The sequence below is a fragment of the Notolepis coatsorum genome (genome assembly GCF_963971535.1).
Source record: "Notolepis coatsorum genome assembly, chromosome: 13".
Lineage (NCBI taxonomy): Eukaryota > Metazoa > Chordata > Actinopteri > Aulopiformes > Paralepididae > Notolepis > Notolepis coatsorum.
The window spans coordinates 61,702,727-61,717,853 of record NC_140177.1 but is presented as its reverse complement, the minus strand read 5'-3'; positions in this window follow the sequence as shown (position 1 = coordinate 61,717,853).

Genomic DNA, 15,127 nt, shown 5'->3' with positions numbered 1-15,127 from the left:
AAAATGGACTTACACGTCTTCAGTGACGCCTCAGAGGTCGCATACGGATCAGTAGCCTACTTGCGGGCCCAAGACCAGGGGGGAGAGATCTACACAGCATTTGTCCTCGCCCGCTCGAGAATAGCCCCACGCAAGCAACAATCTATCCCACGTCTAGAGCTCTGCGCAGCCCTAGCCGGAGCGCACCTAGCCACGCTCATCCAACGTGAGCTCACCATACCGGTGTCTAGAACAATCCTGTGGTCAGATTCCACGATCAAATCGGACTCATGCAAGTACAAAGTCTTCGTGGGAGTCAGAGTCACCGAGATTCAAGACTTAACCGAAGAGTTAACCGGAGAAACAGAGTGGCGCTACGTTGATACAAAACAGAACCCAGCTGACGTCATCACCCGGGGGATGCCCCTGGATGACCTCACCCGTCGCAATGTCTACAGTGACGGCCCCGCATTCCTAAGACTCCCGGAAGGACAGTGGCCCATGCCTATCCCGAGGGAAGCAAGTCCAGAGGAGGTGGAAAATAAGAAGTCTGTGTTCTGTGGATTGAGCACCGTAGCCTCCACCGACCCTAACATAGACGATTGCACGTCCATAACAACAAAGAACATTCCTGCGGTACCACCCGGAGTGCAAGTCCCCCGCTGATATGTCAGCAGCTAACTACGAGGAAGCAGAATTGCTTCTACTGCAGCGAGCCCAGAGAGACTCGTTCCCCGATGAATTGGCCTGTCTACAGGGAGGAAAGCCCGTCCCATCCGACAGCAGATTAATTCATCTGGCCCCCGAGAGCGACGCTCATACCCTCATCAGAGTGGGTGGTCGCCTACGCAGAGCCCCCAATCTACCGGATGACATTAAATACCCGATCGTATTGAACAGCCGACACAAGGTCACAGAGCTGATTATAAAGAAATACGATGAGGATGTACATCACGCAGGAGCAGAAAGAGTCTTCGCGGAAATCAGACGTCGTTACTGGATCCTACAAGGAAGAGAGGCGGTACGACGCTTCCAGCGAACATGTCTAGACTGCCGCAAGTGGCGCGCGCAGCCCAGCATACCAAGGATGGCTGACCTTCCTCCATGTCGCCTCCGAATCGGTGACAAGCCATTCCACTCAACGGGTATGGACTGCTTTGGCCCGCTGCACATAAAGAAAGGAAGAGGAACCGAGAAGCGGTGGGGTATTGTATTCAAATGCATGACCACCAGAGCGATACACATCGAGCTTCTCCCGACCATGAGCACAGACTCATTCCTTATGGCCTTCCGTAGATTCACATCACGGAAAGGAAGACCGTCTACCCTATTGTCCGATCATGGGACAAACTTCAAAGGCGGCGAAAGAGAGCTGAGAGAGAGCTTCCAAGCTATGGGCCCAGAACTTAAGACCCACCTCGCTCCAGCACAGGTTGATTTCCAATTCAACCCCCCAAACGCACCCCACTTCGGTGGTACTTGGGAACGAGAAGTGCGCTCCATAAAGACAGCCCTGTACGCAGTACTTGGGGCCCAGACTGTGGCGGAAGAAGTCCTAATGACAGTCCTCACGGAGATTGAGGGAGTACTTAACTCGAAGCCCCTCGGATATGTCTCCAGTGATGTGGCGGATATCGACCCAGTTACCCCCAACACACTCCTGATGGGGCGGCTAGATCCTGCATTACCCCAGACAATGTACCGGCCTGAAGAAGCGAACGGCCGACGAATGTGGAGGTACAGCCAAGTATTAGCCGACAAGTTTTGGAACAGTTTCCTACTGCACTACCTACCGTCTCTACAGACCCGCCAGAAGTGGGTAAAGGAGAGAGACAATTTGACAGAAGGAACAGTCGTCATGATTATTGATCAATCACTGCCCAGAGCTATGTGGCCGGCCGGCCGCGTAAGCAAAGTGATCACCGGTGCCGACGGCAAGGTCCGAGCAGCTGAAGTGCTCGTCCAGGGTCGCACTTACACCCGTCCCGTGGCGAGGCTCATAGAACTGCCTCGACTCCCAGACACAATCGATGATGACCATGACCCTACAACCCTATGACTTTGTGAAGTTGACTGACCCCTACAGCAAACCCTTATGTGTAAATAGACAACGCGATTAATCTGTCTCTGTTTAACTGATTAGGTCTGGGACCAATCAGGGGGTGGCTGTTGTGAAGGGCCAGATTAAACCGAATATATATATTTATTTATATATATATATTTAATTGTATTTGTATATTCTCTAATATTCCCTGATATCCCTTGTATATTCCTTGTACAATATGCATTGAATATCCATTCTAGCCTACTGAACATCCCATAATAGTCTCCATTCTACTATTGGTCGAGACCTTGGTGCCAGGCTGCCATACCCCTCAGACCCAGTTCAAACGTACCGCTCCACATGTACGAACAAGTCCTAGTTCCGCGTAGGAATCTGGCTACCGCACCACTAATGGGACTATTTGTTCATAGTGCGTATATATACTGCGCTACTAAAGTAGGACTTCCTTTTCAGTCCAGTTTCTTACCCTCCAATAGAGTCACAGACGTAAAGCCTCCCCGCGACGCCACGTGTGGGAGTAAGGCCAAGTTCGCCTACCATCGGTATTGAGACATCGTGTATATTAATATTTGAATAGTCATATTTGGCACTATATCGTCGAGTTGGACGTAGTCTATTAAGCTAATAATAGTCTGTTAATATATAGTGCTTCGTGCGGTGAGAATACTACCGTAGTCAGTACCCCATCGTTTCGGGCAGAGAACTGGCTGCTTACCCAGGGTGGTTGACCCCACGTGAAGCTGCACCCCGAGGAGCCCCAGAGCCGACGAGCGAGTGGACCTGTATACCGGATTATTCTACCGACGACAGCCCGCCTTCCCAGGCACGGATTATGCTTTGTATACATTGATTATTCCATGGATAAAGACCCCCGACACTGCCGTGTGTTGGAACCCCCCCCCCCTGGAGAGGACGCAAGGTGAGGAGACGCTCTGCAAGACGAGGTCGCTTCACGTCTCTCCTCCGTGGACCGGATGACGCCGGCCCACAAAGAGTCCACCTGCTTTCATCTGTGGTCCAAGGATCGCCGGCGCATTGAACGGCACTACAGTGGGTTCACCTGGGATACCCTTGGCCGGATGAGGCAGCCGGATTCTACCCCCCCCCCCTTCCTACTCCTGTCGGCTTACAAGCGACCGGATTAACCCCCTCTAGTGTATCCAGTATATAATCATTAAAGTATCATTGCTGTTATTCCTTAAACTATTCCAGGTCGTATATGTACCACCTGCGCCTTCAGAGATTGGACATTCTCTATTGATATACCGACGAATACTCTTGCCATAAAAGTGCATACTAATTCCATTCATAAATGTGATTGATTTGATTAAGTGCTTGCTCTACACACCATCGCTGTGTAGAAATAAAGACCTATTTCTAATTCGTACATTTGTGTTGGATCCGTTTCATCTACGTGACAGTGTTCATCATAATATATTTATGCCGTGTACTGGGTGGCCGAATATTAAGTACAAAGGTAGTGGTAGTAAGTATCATATCTAGTAATACAGTCAGGGAATTGTACCCCTCAGTTACAGTTAGGTTACATATGTTAGAAAGTTTAGTTGTTATGGATTTCCAAAAGCAAGCTACTGGTGGGCAAAACATGTGCATATAAGTGCCAGTGGCCCTCAGAGTGCACAAAGTGCACCAAGAGTCGGTCACCAGTCCCATAGCAAACAGCTTCCTAGGTGTGAGATACGTCCTATGAATATAATTTAAATGAATTTGCTGATGATTAGGGTCGCAGGAAGCTAATATAACATTAGTTCAAATAACATCCCAGTCAAACCCAGAGTCTAATTCTGGGATGTCCCCACCCCCCCCATCCCATTTTTATTGTATTGTAACTACTCTGCATTGTATATTGTACATATGTATATTGAACATTTTTGTCTTGTTTACACTTGTTTAAGTACTTGACTTTCTATTTTATACTTATTATAATTATCTATTTGTACCTAGCACACTCTCAGGAGCAAAACAGAACAGAAAGAAGCATTTCATACAAAAGTATCCTGTATTTCTGTATGACAACTAATAAAGAAACTTGAACTTGAAACTTGAAACTGTATCCAATGATACGTTTTTATATGTGGATTTGATCAAGAGTATAATACAAATCAGAGTTTAAAATCTTGATCTCCAACCTTTGTCAATCAAGTTGTATTGATTTGTTATCCTTGGTTTTTGCCTCGCCTTGTTGTCTTATTGGTATGATTTACAGTATATGCCATCTGATTTTATATGCCTTTTTCTTAGCTTATTTCGGTATGTACACTCGATGTGACTGTAAATGAGGGAAACCTCCGTTGCCTTTCGAGTTTAAATAAAGGTTTGAAATTAAATATGGTCCAACAATTTGATGTCTGTCTCTGAAAAGTTGTGGGGGATGGAAAAGGGACAAGAAAATTTTGTACAATTTCATTTAATAAATTATATAGAAATGATTTAGGGCATCTCTGTGACATTACACAGGACAGTAAGTGACAGGAAATTAGAAGGAAAATAGAAGGGATGACATGCAACAAAGTTCGTAGGTCAGACCTGAACACAGGACACTAAGACTACATGACGTAGGTCAGACCTGAACACAGGACACTAAGACTACATGACGTAGGTCAGACCTGAACCCAGGACACTAAGACTACATGACGTAGGTCAGACCTGAACACAGGACACTAAGACTACATGACGTAGGTCAGACCTGAACACAGGACACTAAGACTACATGACGTAGGTCAGACCTGAACCCAGGACACTAAGACTACATGACGTAGGTCAGACCTGAACGCAGGACACTAAGACTACATGACGTAGGTCAGACCTGAACACAGGACTCTAAGACTACATGACGTAGGTCAGACCTGAACACAGGACACTAAGACTACATGACGTAGGTCAGACCTGAACACAGGACACTAAGACTACATGACGTAGGTCAGACCTGAACACAGGACACTAAGACTACATGACGTAGGTCAGACCTGAACACAGGACACTAAGACTACATGACGTAGGTCAGACCTGAACACAGGACACTAAGGCTACGTTTAGACGGAGAGAGTCTGAACAGAAACCGCAAAAGTCGTCTTACGGTTTCACTTTTAATTTTGCGTTTAGACTATCGTTTTGGGATGGAATTCTCCGTGCAGACGAGGCTGTAACGACTCCAGACGACTGAGCCCCGCTGTCACATGATTGGCGCATATGTCACATGACGTGCTGTGAAGACCCGCCCTACTCTGCCTCTGATTCTTAGACTGTGGGTGGGGAATGTGATTGGACCAAAGCAGAGTCACTCACAGACAGTGGGTCCAGTCACACCGCGGGACAGATTCTTGTGTATTTAAAAGTACTGCCAATGTAGCCTTCAGGTGATCGCCATGGATAGAATCAGACATGCTTTGTTTACGCTTCTAGGCTACTGACGCATGCCTGTGATGTAAGCAGTACATGCTACGAGAGCCTTGACAACCCTTTCGTCATCGTTTTATGCGGTTTGACAGTTTAGATGAGAGCGCAAAGGTTTATCGTTTCTAGGAATTCCACCCTGGAAGGTAGTCTCACTTTTTTGCGGTTTCACCCCGTAAAAACGCAGTTTCCGTATAAACGAAAGGCACATCCGAAAAAATATTTGTGCGGATTCACCTGCTAGCGTTTCCGTCTAAACGGGGCCTAAGACTACATGACGTAGGTCAGACCTGAACACAGGACACTAAGACTACATGACGTAGGTCAGACCTGAACACAGGACACTAAGACTACATGACGTAGGTCAGACCTGAACACAGGACTCTAAGACTACATGACGTAGGTCAGACCTGAACACAGGACACTAAGACTACATGACGTAGGTCAGACCTGAACACAGGACACTAAGACTACATGACGTAGGTCAGACCTGAACACAGGACACTAAGACTACATGACGTAGGTCAGACCTGAACACAGGACACTAAGACTACATGACGTAGGTCAGACCTGAACACAGGACACTAAGACTACATGACGTAGGTCAGACCTGAACACAGGACACTAAGACTACATGACGTAGGTCAGACCTGAACGCAGGACACTAAGACTACATGACGTAGGTCAGACCTGAACACAGGACTCTAAGACTACATGACGTAGGTCAGACCTGAACACAGGACTCTAAGACTACATGACGTAGGTCAGACCTGAACACAGGACACTAAGACTACATGACGTAGGTCAGACCTGAACTACATGACGTAGGTTAGGTATCAACACCTTAACTGCTGCATCATGAGATACTTGGTACTCAGCACCACACAAGAGTTTGGATGGAGATGTGTCAGGAAGCTTTGTCTCAATGCTGTCTGTAAAGTTTTTTTTTATCCAGAGTAACTTGGTGATCCTTTTGTGTTTTATTAAATAATGATTTTCAGATTTTGAGAAATGGTCAAATTTATCCAAATATGGCAACAGATAGCACTTTAGTGATAATTTTCTGTAATCCAGATTAATTCTTTTTTTTTAATCTCAAGGCCCCCCCTGTCATGCCTCTGCGCCCCCCCCCCCCCCCCCCCCCCCTGGGGGGCGCGCCCCACACTTTGAGAAACACTGGCCTAACGGTTGACATCTACATCTATTTATGTGCTGATCCACGCCTTTGGTTAATATCTTAATATCTAAAAAAATATATATATATATAAACAAGCCTTATACAACATTTGATAAGCTTGATCCAATAATGATCTATGGCAAATATGGTCGTAATTTGACTTACGGTTTAGGAGGAAATGTGTTTTACATCAAATCCAATATGGCGGACATTATGGGTCCTTGAGGCAAATTTGTAGAGGGCATAGAGATGGATGTCTGTATCAGGTTTTGTGTAAATCAGACTCATGGTGACGGTGTAGGAGTTCTGTCGTTTCAAAGTAAAAACAAATGTGACATTTAATTATAGTGACCCCTTTAGGCCAATTGGGGTCATATGTTTTGGAAAGCATTTACACACAACTTCCAACCAATGGGTCAAAGTTCCTGTTGCTACCATTTACCATCCCAAGGGAATTTGCTAAAGCATTTCTGAAGGAGACGATTAATATTTCTTTTTATAAAAAAACGAGTGAATACAAGCTGGTTTATTGAAGAGAGATTTTGCAAAATGTAACAAACCAGGAGCAGATATAATAATAAATAATGGATTGGATTTATATAGCGCTCTTCGTGACACCCCAGAGACCCCAGAGCGCTTACAGAGTCCATTATTCGTTCACTTCATACACAGTCATACCGGTGGTGGTAAACTACAATTGCAGCCAGAGCTGCCCTGAGGCAGACTCACGGAAGCGTGGCGAATAATCATCGCCTACGGCCCCTCCGACCACTACCAACATTCATTCACATGCATACACATTCATACGAGGCAAGTAGGTTAAGTGTCTTGCCCAAGGACACAACGGCAGTGGGATGGACATGGGCTTGAGCGGGATTCGAACCACCAACCCTTCGATCATTGGACGACCCGCTCTACCCCTGAGCCACGCCGCCCCACAACATGATATGATGTCATGATGAAGGCCCCTCTCACCTGCAACAGGTGCACAGCCACATCTGTTCCCAGGTCTGATTATCTTGACCCAGGGCAGGTGTGGCTGCTCAAACCAGCCAGCACACCACAGAGCAATTTTACTGTCTGCTACATAAAAACCTTATTGATGATTTGAGCTAATGACCCTGAGCTGTTATTCAGAATGAACGTTTTTAACACATAACATTAACAACAAGATTAATATAAGTAGGAAGGAAGCAGACAAATAATGTCTTCCAATAGTGTTTCTTCTTCTTCTTCTTCTTCTTCTTCTTCTTCTTCTTCTTCTTCTTCTTCTTCTTCTTCTTCTTCTTCTTCTTCTTCTTCTTCTTCTTCTTCTTCTTCTTCTTCTTCTTCTTCTTCTTCTTCTTCTTCTTCTTCTTCTTCTTCTTCTTCTTCTTAATAATTATAATTGGTGGCCTATTTCTAGTGTTTCCAAGGAAACCTGGATTAAGTCTTATTCAGTCACACACCGTCTTTCAGATGGTGAAATCAGAGGGTTACATTTTGTAGACTGTTTTAATGTAGGCCCAGTGAGCCAAAGTCATGTAGGGACTTATATTTGAGGTTGTATTTTCCTTTACCCCTAGAGATAGGCATTCTTTTTCATAACATGCATCTGAAATATATATTTAACTACTCATGTCATGTGCATTTTGTAATGTGCATTTGGCATGCGGTCCTGTTGCTTAATGGGTAGAGCGTGGCAGTAAGACCGCCAAGGATAGGGGCTCCACGAACACGCCTCTACTTCCTTAGGCGCTTAAGGAAGTTCAACGTGAGTCAGAGGATCCTCAAGAACTTCTACTCATGCACAATAGAGAGCATCCTGACTGGCAATATCACCTCCTGGTTTGGGAATAGCAAGACCGCAGCAGACTACAGAGAGTGGCCCGTTCGCGTCGTCCATGCTTTCTACAACGGAGTTCGGCGATTTGCGAATCTGATTGGCCACTTGCCCATTTCCTGGCGTTCTATCGCCATGCTCTAAGACAAACTCTAACCTTAACCAACTTCGAAAGAGTGCCTAAGCTTAACCGTAGAAAGAATCTATCGCCATGCTCTAAGACAAACTCTAACCTTAACCAACTTCGAAAGAGCGCCTAAGCTTAACCAGTGTAGACACTTGCGGTCCCACGATTGGCCGTACATGTCACATGACCAGAAATGAATCGCCGAACTCCGTTGTAGAAAGCATACAAGCGGCCCGTTCAGCCGAACGCACAATTGGAGGTGGGCTTCCCACTCTCCAAGACATTTACAACAAGCGGTGCATGGGCAAGGCTAAGAGAATAATCAAAGACTCCAGCCACCCAAACAACTGCCTCTTTGAACTGCTGCGGTCAGGCAAGCGTTACCGGAGTCTCATGGCAAGCACAGAGAGACTCAGAAGGAGCTTCTATCCCCAGGCCATCAGGATGCTCAATGAACAATGAACAATAAGCAAACCATCAACACACCCACAGAACACATACACTCACTTTAAATAAACAACACACTGTAGCACCCACTTTAGACACACTTTACACTTTATATTATTGGTAAGGAAATTGCACATCATTATCATTCCTTATTGCACCTCACCACTACAAGGTGGCACCACAAGCTAAGCTATACCTCAAATTTTTTTGTACCAGCTGTACACTGTATATATAGATACACTGAACAATTTTGTTGTTTACACTTGTTTACGTACTTGACTTCTTGACTTTCTATTTATACTTATTATACTTATTTTATACTATCTTGTTATTATCTAGCACTCTCAGGAGCAACACAGAAAGAAACATTTCATGCAAAGTATTATGTATTATGTATGACAACTAATAAAGAAACTTTAACTTTAACTCCATTCACACTAGGGCCTCCCATACTAAAACATATACACACAATAATACTATGAGGTGCTTTGGATAAACAAGCGTACTGCTTAAGTATTATTTTGGGGAGGGGGTGTCCAAGTTCTTTATTGTTATTATCCAGCTTCACCATAAATCAATGGCATGGAATGATGTAGCCACAGCAGTGTACACGTGCTATCAAGCTAGGATGCTGTTGCAGCTGGGAATGATGCAAAATTCAAGGAATATGTACTTTTTAATCAAAACCTGCAAAACAAGGTTTTTTAACAATGAAATAGCACATCCCATATGCAAAGTGATAATAAAATACTTGACACCATTTAGCTTCCTGGTCTCATACCTTGTCCTATTTGTTAATTTAGTCTGTATTTGTTATTGCTATTCTCTTTACAGTCTATAATTACCTGCACATATCATGTACATAATCAGCCTATTTGCACTATACTGTTCACACCTGCTGCTCATCATGTTTATATCTTATATACCTCCATCCTCTTGTTTTTATTCCTGTTTTCATCTGATAATTTTGCAATGCTGCCGCGACACCTTAATCTCCCCGAGGGTAATAAACTATCTATCTGAAAATAATAGGATTTCGTATTGTTTATGAACATTTGGGTATATCCATTTCAAAGCATCCGATTCCTGCCAGTATTTTGTAATAACTTTCTGATATAGGTGTATTTTTTGACTGAATCATTTGTAATTTGTAACAAGATACCTTATGATGTTATGCTATCTTTGCCCATCTGTGTTGACTTTTAACTCAGAAGCATAGTGTAATGACACCTCCAGATGCCCAGGCAGTGATGAAGGCTGTTACATTACTGTCTTATGTTCATTTTACAAGTTGACATGTACTGTATGCATCCACTGTTGGATGGCATAGCAATCACTCCAATTATCCATACAAGCAGGATTTCCATCAAAAACAACAGGGGGGAAAATGCGTTTATCATTTACAATTGGTTTGAGTGTTTTTACTGCAAGCAATGAGCCTTTGGATGCTCTGGATAGCCACCTAGGTTAAGGATTCCTCAGTGAACGAGTGAACTAAAACTCACCAGACCATTCAAAATGCAAATAGGGCCATTATAAAAATTATATATATATATAATTTAAACACCAAAATGATTAACATAAAAGATATATATATATTTGTTTTAACTTAAATTTTTATTTACATTTACAGACATACAACACTTAGACAATACCTACAATAACATCCATAACAAAACAATATACAGACATGGGCCCCTTGAATTGCTATAATACGGCTGCGTTCAGCTGCCCAGACCCCCATAAGAGGGACCCCCCCCTCCCGCCATCCACCCCTAGAAATAGGGCTCCCCCACATCCCAGGTCCGTTACACGCGGGGCCGAGCACTCAGCGACACGGGTCCCTGGAATTATTTGGGCCAGGCTCAGTAGAGGAGCGAGGGGTGGTACTCCCCCCCACCGAGCCAAGTCCGCTACCTCCCATGTCACCAAGCACCCCACCCCACTCACAACGACCCCACAACATACAAGACCCCACTCTCCCGGGTCAAACCGTGGAAACGATATCCCCCCCCCCTGAGTTAAGCCCATAGAGCTCCCCCATATCCCAGGTCGATACGCGCGGAGCCGGGCCCCCAGCGACACGGGTCCCTTGAATTAATTGGGCCAGGCCCAGTAGAGGGGAGGATAGGGGACTCCCCCCCACCGACCCACCCACCCCGCCCGGCCCCCGGGAACCCCAAGCCCAGGCCCGCAGAAGGCCAAAGCACCACGCCTCAATGGCCCCCCGACCCCCAAGCCCGGTGTCCCCCCGGCCCGGTGACCAGATCGCCCAGGCCACGGCGGCCGAGGGCCCCAGGAAACCCCACCCCACCCATACCAATCCCACAACACACAAGGCCCCCCCTCTCCCGGGTCGAACCGCCGGAACGATGGCCCCTCCCCCCGACATTCCCCCCCACTGAACTCAGCCTGCCCACCTCTGTACCTCCCATGTCACCGATATCACTATATCCATTTATGCTAACATGATTTTAAAAATAAAACTGACAACACAATAAGAAAAAATGAAATGAAAATAAAATAAGCTATATGATTAGCACTTTTTGCCCCCGTTGGTGGTTTGGAGGGGAATCAGCTCTCCTATTGGAGAATCCCCCCCCCTAGTGACGGAGATACCCCCAATGGAGATTCTCCAAGCCTCGCTTCATGTCCAACATTTTTTTATTCTTGTCCTTCACATTATGTCCATGTGCACATATATATATATTTTTTTTATCCACTTTTTCTCCCATTTTCTATTTTTCTCCCATCCCAATTTCGTATCATCCAATTCAACCCACCCCTGTCTCGAACGCTGTTTCTTGCCTCCCACAAGCCGGCTGCAATGTGGACTAAGTCATACATAGCACGAGTCCCCTCCGATACTCGAGGTAACAGCAGTCGCATTTTTTCACCTGCGCGGCGCGATCTTTCAGCGTCAGGGGTCTGCGCTTTGGAGGGGCGCCGCCCCCATCGCTTCCTGATTCTACTGCGCAGGCGCACCAACCGACCTGTAGGAGTCGCTGTCCACAACGCCCGATCCCCACCCATCAGTTTCCCACCCCCTAATACTGCCAATGTGTATTAGTACGGACGACCAGCTAAACTGAAAGCAATGTGGAGCGCTGGGCTCGAACAGGCGAACCCAGCGTCTCCAGTATTCGTGGTGAGCGCCTTGCCCACTGCACCACGTAGCCGCCCGTCCATGTGCACATTTAAAGCAACTGCTATTCTAACATAACTCAGATTCTAACATAACTCAAAGAAAAAAGACAACATTTGGCGCTCCCATGGTGTTAGAGGATCTTAGTCGTATCCCTTTGTTCCCCATTGGAAGGGTGGGGAGTAATGGCTCTCCTAGTGAGAGGGCTCCCCCTAGTGGCGAAGTGCAAGTAAGTCCAACTTTCGTTCTGTGGACGGCCTCAGAGCTCCCGGTCAATGTTCTGAATCCGTCTTTCTTATGCTCATGTTCATTTGTATTGTGTGTCACGTGTAATCCTGTAGTTCCTTCATACCAGTCCATCGTGTATTATTCCCCAATATGTTTCCTAATCAGCGTGTCCCTTTTTAAAATACATTTCAAATCGCTTGTCTATAACATGTGTATTGTAAATTATAGTGTTAATTATTCCAAATTCTGGTGTTATAGTTTTATACTTCTTGGGGTAACTGTTCAATTATCTTTCCTCTGTTGCATCTATTCTCATCCCCAGGTCCCCCGTGTGTATGCTTGTGTAGACACCTGAATATGTTCAACAATAATTCAATGTGTCTAACCTAATTCCTTGTACTCTACTGTGTTCAAGATAACGTTGTGTAAACTCCCCTTTCTAACATTGACCGTTAATAGTGGAGCGTGCACTGGACTGCCGCCAGGGGGAACTGGTGTGACGTTGGGCAGGACAGATGACAGAAGAGGAAGAGAGGGCTGAAGGAAGAACCGAGACAGCGGAACACCCTCTTCGTCGTTTCTACACAGATGGGAGCGGAGCTCTAGACACTAAGGACACGCGAGATATGACCCCCGTCTAGGGGCGGGTTAGTAATGCCGTATGCGATAGCTTAGCTTCCAGTTAAGACTAAAGAGACATTGTGAACAGAGAAGCAGACGTGTTACTGCCGAAGAGCGTGGTAGATATTGTACACGTTAATAGTATAGGCGCCAGGACAGGGGGTCGCCTGATCCACAGCTTAGCTTCAGTTAGGCCTAGGGCCACGGTTTAGCCCGCGTGTCGCAGCAGCGGACTCCCCAAACGGACATCGCCGGACTACAACCACCTCCAGCCGTCGCCTGCCTAACGTCAACCCAGCCCGCCCCTGCCTGTCGCAGGTGACAAACACGGGACCGTCCGACGGCCATCTCGCAACGCGGACATTCGTTGCGGGAGCAGGCCCGCCTGGGTTAAGTACACACGAGCCAGTTACAGTGAGCACTCCGAGTGCTGGAGTAAACATTCTCTTCGTGCGGCGCGAGCCCTTAAAGAGGCGAAAGGAGCAGTACTTTGAACTGGCCCGTGTACCATTGTTTAGGGGCGCCGCAACGTTTGTTATTTTGGGGAACTGCTGGCTTAGATAGGACTTTTGTTTTCAATGTCGGCCCACTGTCTTTTGGTTAACTGTGTATTGAAATGTGTTGTGTGATAGCCCAGCATTTCAACCCTTAAAGGGACGGGTTCCATTACTGTGTATTGACCAGTGTGGGAAGAGCTGTACCTATTGTGTTGTGTAAGCGGGAAGAGCTTTGGTCATTGCGCCTCGTGTAAGCGGGAAGAGCTTTGGTCATTGCGCCTCGTGTAAGCGGGAAGAGCTTTGGTCATTGTGCCTCTTGTATGCGGGAAGAGCTTTGGTCATTGTGCCTTGTGTTAACCAGAGAATAAGACTTTCAGTAAAGAGAACGAAATGGGATCACTGTGTGCGTGTCTGTTAATGTGTTGTTTAACCCCTTCTTACCCACGGCCTATACATCATTGGGACAGGTCTCTGCTCATCAGCAAGGAAAGGTACTGCTTTGGGGAGAAAGTATATCATCTATCACTACTGCCACCGGGTGTGGGAGGGTGCGGGAGGTATTAGGAGAAGTGTGGGTGTGTGGGGAATTACTGCAAGTCGCCCTGGAGGGCAAGAAGGACCAGCGCACTACCCCTAGGTTAGTAAATCCTAGGCCCCATCCACTCCCGCTGCTAAAGCTCCACTCTAATACCCCTGCACTACAGTCGGGGATGCAGCCGGACTCAGATCGGCTGCGTTCCCACTACCTGGTGCCAGTGTACATCTACTCTCATAAAGTAGGGATAATCCACCCTGCTACACTTGTATTGGGTACTTTTCCACGTTGATTTAGTTTTGTATCTTTATTTGGATGACCGTGGCCCTTCATGCCCCTTTCTCGTGTCCCTTTGTCGTTCTTCATAGTTGATATGCTTTGAATCGGTTCAGGTCCCCTCTTTTCCTCCTCCCGTCCTCCTATCCTCGTCCTCGTCTCTCGGTTCTGGTCGACCTGCGCGCCCTCTCCATCCTCTGCGTCAGCGTAGGCCTCTCTCCTTTCCCTCTCGGCACCTTCCATCCTCTCCGCGCCGTGTCCCTCGCCGCCTCCCGCACGCCGTTGGGACCTGGTTCCTTTCTTTTTCTGAATTTCTTGAATCTTAATTTCTACATAGCTCCGACGCTTCATTGCCACCTCCGTTGGATTTTTCAGTGTTACATTGTATGCTCCGCATTGCTCCTAATCCAATCTGCGTGGTGGCCTGCAAGCTTCTATGTTAGCTTGTAAGCTAGTTCGTATGTTAGCCTGTAGCTTACGTCCCGCTAGCTTGTTCTACCTGTTGCATCATTGCCTCGTGTTGAGTCTTTTCCATCTGTGTATTTACTTCATCTGGGGTTGCTTTTCTTTCATTTGTCCTCGTGTTCATTCTTCCTTCTTTCTTTTGTCCTCGAATCTTCACTTTTTATTTCGTTTTGAATTGTTTTACTTCCTTTTTTTGATATTCATTGACCGGGAGCTCTTTCATGTGGCTGCTCACCAGAACGTCACAAACCGGAAGTCCCTACAATATTGTTTCAATGGCTACAATAGACTTAAGGTTAGAGAAAGGTCAAACTGCAGCGGACTATGCT